The 9,351-nt window shown below is 54.8% G+C and overlaps 2 protein-coding genes across 15 annotated transcripts in view; one reads left to right on the top strand and one right to left on the bottom strand.

Annotated features, from left to right (window-relative positions):
- Window positions 1-9,351, top strand: part of LOC147008051 (uncharacterized) — a 364,090-nt gene that overhangs the window by 152,375 nt on the left and 202,364 nt on the right. Inside the window, exon 1 of one of the 9 annotated variants that reach the window (XR_015053662.1) lies at window positions 1,799-2,070. The exons of the other annotated variants lie outside the window; for them this stretch is intronic. The gene's annotated coding sequence lies outside the window, so the exon portion shown is untranslated. Of the gene's footprint in view, window positions 1-1,798; window positions 2,071-9,351 lie in introns of those variants that run through there. 9 annotated transcript variants of the gene reach the window in all.
- LOC147008055 (neprilysin-like) overlaps window positions 1-9,351 on the bottom strand; it is a 156,039-nt gene that overhangs the window by 8,988 nt on the left and 137,700 nt on the right. The gene's annotated exons all lie outside the window — the stretch shown is intronic.

The following is a 9,351-nucleotide window of genomic DNA, read 5'->3' as shown; positions in this document are numbered from 1 at the left end:
GTGTTCGTCAGTCAGAAAAAGAGAGAACGAGAACAAGAAGGAGAACGAGAACGAAAAAAGGAGAACGAGAACGGAAAGGAGAACGAGAACGAGAAGGAGTCGGAACGGAGGGGACGAGTGTGGAAGTCTGGAGCCCGAGGCCTGCAGTGGCTGGAGAAGCTGAAGAGAGTCGGACGAGGGGGTGCTCGCGTCGGTGCCGGGAGCTGCACGCCCGAGGGAGGCCGGCAGCGCGACCTGGCCGAGGTGGAGACGCACACCAGGGATAATAAAGATCCTCTATACCCCGAGCATCAGCAACCCCCTCCTGTTTCCCCCCGCGCTGAGATAGTGCGACCAAGGGGGCCCCGTTCCCACCCCCTACCAGACACCGTCCACGAGGCCCGCGGGTTGCGGGGCCATCGCCGCTCCGCGTCTCATCACCAGACGGGTAGGCGCGACCCGGTCTCGGCCTCAGGCCCGCCTCATTCTTGGGGATATTCTTTCCTTGGTTTTGGGTATGTGTTGTCGGCGCCGTCTGTGAAGTAGAATTGTATAAGTGTTGCCGTGTGCTCGGTAGTCGGTATTAGCTCTGCACTGTGTTTTCACTTTTATATTTGCTTTTTGTGTAAATGGAATTGTGTTTTTTCTGTGTGCATTTGGTGGAATTGTATTTGTGTGCTTCCCGTGTGCCGCGAATAAATGTGCTTTATTGTTGAACTGTTCTCCCGCTTCGCTTCGTCTTTTTCCTCCATTGAATCCTCATCTTGCTTCACGTAAAGGGTTGGTAGTGGGCTGAATACGCCCGATAATTAATCGAACCGTCGAGGTCGACGATAACACCGCTCGGTTATTCTGATAGTACGGAACGGGTCGCTTAAGTGGCCCGTGTCCGAAGTCGACCTGCGGCGAGGTGCGATCGCCCGGTCTACCCTCCGCGTGGGTACTTAGGTAGGTCGAATTCGGCGAGCAACCCTATCCCACGCGGGGGCTGATTGGCTCGATCGCGGTGAGACCGAAAGGTCCACCCGTGACTGGTTCCCGGCGTTAGTCCGAGAGGGTCACGACTGGATTGTCCGTCCGGTGGGCGACGTGCCGCGATTCGAGTTACGTGGCCGTTCGCACGCTGGCGGGCGCGAAATCCGCAACAATATATATATATATATATATATATATATATATATATATATATATATATATATATATATATATATATATATATATATATATATATATATATATATATATATATAGTTACGGCTGTTGAAATTCGCATTACACCATGAAGGGCCCGTAGGTGAGATATCTCTAAGTTCATGTGTAGTTAGCCCCAAATCCGTTGTCTAGAGGGAATTTATGTGATTCATTCGGGCAGCGACGCTTTGAGTTAGGCGTTTTTCTGTTCTATCTTTATTTTGAACCAACCACGTCTCAACCGCCATCACACAACAATCACCAACCACAACGCCGCTTCACAACAACCACAACCACACCTGCCTCTCAACAACCACGCCATCCTCACCACTCCGCCAGCAACCGTCAACATCTCCACGTACACAAAAAGGGGAACAACAACAACTCCCACCCCGATTTCCCTGGTAAACAAGAATGACGGTTGGAACTCAACTCCAACCCATATTCCCCTGGTAAACAAGAATGACGGTTGGAACTCAATCCCCACCCCGATTTCCCGGGTAAACAAGAATGACGGTTGGAACTCAACTCCCACCCCGATTTCTCTGGTGGAATGTCCCCCCCCCCCCGCGTGCCGCGAAGGTAGGGGCGGGGTGCCGGGGAAATAAAAGGGCGCACGGAGGCGCCGCTGAGAAGTCAGGTCAGAGGAGGTCAGGTCAGGGTGGTCGGTGAGAGTGTCAGTGTCCGTCGGCGGTTCATCGTCTTCTGCCCGTCTGGGTCTTGGAGAAGTGGTCCGTAGAGCGACCCGCTCGTTGGAGCTTACAGTCGGTGGAGAGTCCGGACGTCGCGGAGGGGACGCGGACTGGAGGCACCGCTCTGCCAGCTGTGTCGCGCGGACCTGCGCGTTCGTACAAGGAGCGCCGGAGAGAGCTCGCACACCATCGCACCGCGAGGATGCAGGTAACCTGCAACGGTCTCGTGGGACTCGTTCAGTCTGCCAAGTCCCACGCCATAAAGGCCCACGGGCCCCATCTGCCCCCTTGTCTATGAGGGTGGCCTTTTCTTTTGCTTTCGAATGAATGTTGTTGGCGCCATCTGTAAAGTAGAACTGTATAAGTGTTGCCGTGTGTACGCTTATTCGGGAGTAACTCTGCGTCATTGTTTCTTTTGTTTTAACTGCGACATGTGCATTTTGACTGTTTGGCTGTATAGGTGTGCTTTCCGTGTGTCGTGTAATAAATGTGCTTTGTGTGAACTGTTTTCCCGTTTCGCTTCGTCTTTTCTTCATTGACCCTCAATCCTGCTTCACGTAAAGGATTCGTAGTGGGCTTAATACGCCCGAGAATTAATCGGAACCGTCGAGGCCGACGATAACACCGCTCGGTTATCACTGAAGCACGGAACGGACCGCTTAAGCGGTTCTTGTCCGGAGTCGGCCTGTGGCGTTGTGCGATCGCCCGGTCGACCATTCACGCAGGTACTTAGGTAGATCGAATTTGGCGAGCAACCCTATCCTGCGCGGGCGGGCAATTGGCACGGTCGTGGTGGGGTTAAACCCCCCCCCCGTGACTAGCTCCCGGCGTTGGTCCGAGAGGGTCACGACTGAATTGTCCGTCGGTGGGCGACGTGCTGCGATTCGAGTCACGTGGCCGTCCGCACGCCGGCAGGCGCGAATTCGCAACAATAGATATATATATATATATATATATATATATATATATATATATATATATATATATATATATATATATATATATATATATTGTTGTGGTTACCAAATTCGCAAACCACCATTCAGGTCCCTTAGGTGAGGTATTTCGGTAAGTACATGTGTAGTTAGGCCCAAACCCGTTGCCTAGTGGGAATACATGTCATTTATGCGTGCTGCGACTCTTCAGGATAGCCGTTTTTCTTTTGCTATCTTTATTTTGTACCAACCGCCATGATTACCACCACAACCACAACATCAACCACCAACCACAACGCCGCTTCACCACAACCGCCACGACCTTCCCGTCACACCTCGCAACCGTCGCATCGCCACCGTTCTTGCCCCGCTGTGGGTACCGGTGTTGGACTCGTGCAGGGCGCGCGCCGAACAGCGTGTACAAAATCACGGATTTTGTGCTTCAAAAACGGATCAAAAACGACACACGCCCACTTTTTGCCGTCCAATCGGTGAGCGAGGGGCGAATTGGCCCCGCCCCCAGGGCGATCGATATATGCAAATTTATGGATCAAAAAGCCTTCACGCCCACTTTTTCTCGGGCCAATGGGGAGCGAGGTGAAAGGTCGAAGGGAGGGGGTCAAAGATGAGAGGGCGAAGCAACGGGGCTGATAAAAGGACCGTGTTCGTCAGTCCAGGGAGTCCAGAGGCGGAGAGTAGGAGAGTCCAGAGGCGGAGAGTAGGAAAGTCGAGAGGCGGAGAGTAGGAGAGTCCAGAGGCGGAGAGTAGGAGAGTAGGAGAGTCGGAAACAGAGTCAAGACTTCGCGGGCGGTGGAGTTAAAAAGAAGGAGCTGGTCGTCGTGTGCGTTGGAGTCGGAACGGAGGGGACGGAGCTGTGGAAAGGCGGCGACACCAGACGAGGGGGTGCTCGCGTCGGGAGCTGCACCCCAGGGAGGCCGACAGCGCGACCTGGCCGAGGTGGAGACGCTCTTCGCGGGATAATAAAAATCCTCTATACCCCGAGCATCAGCAACCCCCTCCTGTTTCCCCCCGTGCTGAGATAGTGCGACCAAGGGGGCCCCTTTCCCACCCCCTACCAGACACTGTCCGCGAGGCCCGCGGAGTTGAGGCGCCATCGCCGCTCCGCGTCTCATCACCAGACGGGTAGGCGCGACCCGGTCTCGGCCTCAGGCCCGCCTCATCCTTGAGGGTATTTTTTTCCTTGGTTTTGGGTATGTGTTGTCGGCGCCGTCTGTGAAGTAAAATTGTATAAGTGTTGCCGTGTGCTCGGTAGTCGGTATTAGCTCTGCATTGTGTCTTCTCTTTTATATTTGCTTTTTGTGTAAATTACATTGTGTCTTTTCTGTGTGCATTTGGTGGAATTGTATATGTGTGCTCCCGTGTGCCGCGAATAAATGTGCTTTGTGTTGAACTGTTTCCCGCTTCGCTTCGTCTTTTCCTCCATTGAATCCCCATCTTGCTTCACGTAAAGGGTTGGTAGTGGGCTGAATACGCCCGATAATTAATCGAACCGTCGAGGTCGACGATAACACCGCTCGGTTATTCTGATAGTACGGAACGGGTCGCTTAAGTGGCCCGTGTCCGAAGTCGACCTGCGGCGAGGTGCGATCGCCCGGTCTACCCTCTGCGTGGGTACTTAGGTAGGTCGAATTTGGCGAGCAACCCTATCCCACGCGGGGGCTGATTGGCTCGATCGCGGTGAGACCGAAAGGTCCACCCGTGACTGGTTCCCGGCGTTAGTCCGAGAGGGTCACGACTGGATTGTCCGTCCGGTGGGCGACGTGCCGCGATTCGAGTTACGTGGCCGTCAGCACGCCGGCGGGCGCGAATACCGCAACACTGGTGTCAGGTCGTGCGATACAAATTCATCGCCCTCCTCGCGGCACTGGTATTGGAGAGCGGGACAACAGGCTCTCCTGTCTCCAGCGAAATTCACGGGAATCGGTCCAGGGGTGAGAGAAGCGACCCCCGATTCCCTCCAAATTACGAGCGAGCAAATTAACCCTTTAAGAGAAGCAAGATGGCGTCTCAAGGCGAGCGGGAGCCGGGGGTATTAGAAATGGATGTAGAATGTGTAGAATCCATGGTCCAGGATGGAATCCCCGAGCAGGAAATGTTGATTGTGCAGGAACACGGACTCGCCCAACTGAACCCAGAGCCCGAAATGGGTGCGGCAGCGGCCGCAGTGTATGACACCTCCCCCCCCCCTCTCCACCAAAACCCTTCCCCAACCCTTGCCGAAACGGCTCAGCTGAGTGCATCCGACATGGCCCAGCTATGCGCCATGCTGGCGGCAATGATCGAAAAAATGGATGCGAATATGAAAAACGAAATGAAAGCCATGAACGAAAAGATGGATGCGAATACACAAAAAATGGATGAAAAGATGGATACAAATACAAATGAAGTGAAAACGACGATGGATGCGAATACACAGCAAATAAAAAAAGAAATGAAAGAACTACGGGGTGAGACGCAGAACATGGGCCGATGCCTGCAGACGGGCATGAAGGCCGTGAGCAGGGAACTTAAAATGGCGACTCCACGTGTCGGAACGAACGAGCTGGAAGGGGGTGCAACGGCTGACAGGCCCGCGGTGGAGGCGGGTAAGGAAAAAGTAATTCGGGAGACAAGAGACGAGATGAAAGTAATTGCGAGGGAGAGAAAAGAACAATTAATACGGAAAGCAAGGATGAGGTACGCGGAGATCGTGAAAGAGCAAGGAGTGAAAAACAGGGAAGGACGGGAGCGACTTAAAGAGAAAGCAAGGTTGACCTACTTAAAGATAAGGGAAAGACGCCAGAAAGAAGCAGAGACCAATAAACACGATGAAGACGGGGTAAGTGACGCGCACACACACACGGAGGTAGTGGAGGACAATGGGGGTGAGCTCGCGGAGCGTGTTGGGACCCGGTGCGAGCAGCTGGATGACCTCCTCCAGGAACAAGGGGAGGGAGTATGCCCCCTTGAGGGTGAGTTCGGTCGTGTTTTGCGAGGTTGAGGGGACGAGTGCTGTGGACGGGTGCACGGAGAGCTTGGGGGGTGTAGAGGCCCCGGAGACCCTTGTGGGTTCACGAATCCCCAGTGTAGTTGTCCCTGTGTGTGTGGTGCAAGGTGTGAGTGCGTCCCCGTGTGTGGAAGCGACCCCGTGTGTGATTGGTGTGGTGGCGATTGTGCCGGAGTGCGTGCTTCCCAGCACGCCGTGTGTGGATGAGGCACCGTGTGTGAGTGAGGAACGGAGTATGGATGAGACACCGCGGTTGAGTGCCCCCGCGTGTGTGGATGAGGAACCGCGGTTGAGTTCCCCCGCGTGTATAAGTGAGGCACGGTGTGTGGATGAGGCACAGTGGTTGAGTGCCCCCGCGTGTGTGAGTAGTATGGTTTGTGTGAGTAGTGAGGCACGCGTGGGTGAACGGCCGTGTGCAAGGTCGCTGTGTGCAAGGGAGACCGTGTGTGTGAGAGAGCGGTATGTGAGGGAGATGTCGGTTGGCATGCGGGAGCACGCAGCCGCATCTCCCGGTGTGAATGTGATGGAGTGGACTGTGTGCGTCGTAACACGCAGGTGTGCGTGGGTTGAATGGCGACGACGGCGACAGAGGAACGAAAGCCGAGTAGCGGCTGTAGTTGTTTCGGGGACCGTGCCGGGTTCACCCAGCAGTGAGCACGCGGTTCGTGCTGTGCAACGCACGAGACCGCCACGTGCTCGCTTGCGAGAGTGAAGTCCCGGTCCGGAAACGCATGCGGTGGATTTGCCGATCCCGCGGACGGACAAAGTTTAGGCAGGTAAATGGATTTGGACCGGACGGGTTCTCCACGCGATCGTGTGTGTTAAGCTCCAACGGGCAAAGCACATGTGTTCGCGTGGGGAACCCCTCGAGACGTGGGGCTTGTGTTTTTTTTTATATGCGCACGGTGACGCCATGGCTGCACGTGGGGTTGGAATCCGGCAGGAGGGGTATCTCTGCCGGATGGTCCCGTCCAAGGAGGGACGAGGAACACGTGCAGCTGCATGACATCACGGGCAGGTGCAAAGTGCGCGAGCTCTGAGTTGCCGCGCTGGCGCTGCGCATGTAAAAAAAAAAAAAAAAAAAAAAAGCAAGCCTCACTTTCGGGTGCACAGGATTCCTGGGCAAGGGGTGGAAGACCCCCTTGCCCTGGGCACAGGATGAAAACTAGTTAGGGGGAAGGGTTAGCTTAGTTAGACCGACTTCATGGGGCAGGGGTAAGTCCTCATGGAGTCCGTGGAATGGATTAGTTAGAGGGATTGTAGCCAGATTTAGGATGGGAAAATGGGAAATGATTTTTGATGATTTGGAGACAGTGACAGGCAGTGAATGTGTCGAGGGGACGTAGTTTAGCTACGTAGTGTTAAAAGGAACGTGCTATAGTTTAAGGGACGACGTGGGAGCACGAGTTAGTTAGGGGATGTAGTTAGGAGTATGGCAGAGTTCAGCGGTGTGTGTGTTGAAGAGTTGGTGAGTTGTGAGGTGAGTACATGATGAGTGAGTGAAGCCAGCGGGTCTGTGTGAGTGGAGCGAATGGGGAATGCATGGTGCGATGAGTGATTGGGGGGAGGAGTGACTCCCGCCCAAGGGACCCCAGGGTCAGTGTAGAGTGAGTTAGCTGGGTTAGTCAAATTGAAAAATGGAGGTCGTTTTGCTGTTGGTGGGAAAGTAGGCTCGAGACCCATTTGGAGGGGTGCAGGAGCCCTGTTGACGGGCTTGGGAGCGTGGCTGCGAAAGGTGAGTATCGCTGAGTGGGTACCCCGGGCACCAGGCTAGTCGGCCGTGGTAGGCCAAGGGCCCATGGGGGGCCGGGATAGCGTAGTGGGCACGGGTGCGTCTGCTTGATGCAGAGGCCCGGGGCGCCATTAGCCGCGTGGGCAGTGTTGTGGGCACGGGTGACCCTCGGAAAGGGGCCCGGGAGGCCGGCCTGCCACGTGTGCGTTTCAGGGGAGGTGCCATGGGGGGCACTCCCCGGTGTTAGGGAGCTGGTAGGCTCGGAGGCAGTGTAGTGCCCGGGGGTGCCATAGCGGGAGATTCGGCAGAGGGTCGTGCCTGCCAAAGGGAGCCACGTGTCCCAGCCAGGAGACTGTGTGAGGGCACGGAGAGAAAATTTGGGGGCGAGGCCCGAAATTGTGAGGACACCAACACAGGCGATGGGAATCTGGGTTTATAGAACCAATAGTTTAAGCGAGAGGCGCTTGTTGAAAGCCCCGGGGTAGTTTAGCAGTTAAATGGATAGGGTAGATTAGGAAGTGTACCCCTCCGCACCATCCATCCCCTCGCTGTCGTTGTGGGCCGCTGGACCCACTTTGGTTATAGATCGCCGAACTCTGGGGAGGCCATTCTGAGGCTTCGTTGGGCCTCGGCACAGGACGCTAGCTCTCCCTTATTCCCCGCCGGGAAGGGAACGAAGGGGTTGGGAGTAGGCTTGGTGACAGGATAGGTTAGCCGAACAAAGACGATAAAGGGGGTTAGGGGACGATTTATAGAGGGGAAGTAAAAATAAAAACAACAAAAAAATAAGTTGGGGCTAAATTGGGGTTTGACAAATTAAGGGAGTGGGTATGTACAGTGACAGGCAAAGGCGATAGGTGGGAGGGAGACAGGTAGGTAGGTCCGAGCCCGCCTTCCAAGTGGCCAGCACCACCGCACTCCCTCCACCAACTTCCACTGACGGCAAAAGCTGGCCAACTTCATCTGCAGCTGCTGTGCTGCAAGGCCTGTGCCATCGGCTGGCCGTGTTTTGCTTCAAGGCCTGTGCCGGCCAGTTCATCTGCTGGCTGTTTTTCTTCAAGGCCTGTGCCGGCCAGTTCATCTGCCGGCTGTGTTTGCCTGCAGCGGCCTTCTTCTGCGGGCTGTGTTTGCCTGCTGCCTTTGCCATGCCATGCCCACTGCCCAGGTTCACCAGCCCCGTTCAATTTTTGCTTTGCCCCCCCCCCCCTGTTCATTGCCATGTGCGCCAGGATCCGCAAGGCAACAGTTTGCAAGCTGCAAGAACTGCCCTGTTGGCAGCTACAACACGGGCCTGCAGTGGCGGCCCGTGCACCGTGTTTGTGTTCATGCATCCATTCGTTGTGCTCATTGCGTGTGCCACTTGAGCTGGCACGGAGACTGCGTTTGTGCAGCCCATGCACCGTTGTGGTTCACTGCGTTCAGTTCAAAAGGGAAGGCCTTGGACTGCGTGTGAGCAGCCAGCCACGTTCCCTGTCACCTGCATTGTTTGAGCCTGCATGCGGGCAGCCTGGCTCCCTGCTAACTGCTTTCTTTTTGCAGAGTTCAATGATCCTGGGCCATGGTTTAGTGTAAAATTTGTAAGTTAAGGTTAAGATGTACTGTAAATATGAGTGCGCCCCCGGCATGTCTGTCTAGCGCCGGCAATTTTATTTAAGTCGTCCGTGTGAGTGAGTTTGTTTAGGTAGTTACGCAGCCCTCAGGTTATTTATTTTGGGGACACGAATACCATGAATGTCGCACTCAGGGATCCGTAGGTAAAATGTACTAGGGGAAAACTACACATGATGGCACACGAAAATTTGACGACTCGGGACG

The sequence above is a fragment of the Eptatretus burgeri genome, chromosome 22 (genome assembly GCF_056783735.1).
Source record: "Eptatretus burgeri isolate ZD-2024b chromosome 22, Ebu_testis_v1, whole genome shotgun sequence".
NCBI lineage: Eukaryota > Metazoa > Chordata > Myxini > Myxiniformes > Myxinidae > Eptatretus > Eptatretus burgeri.
Note: the sequence above shows the minus strand (reverse complement) of the source record. Positions and strands in the feature narration are given on the sequence as shown.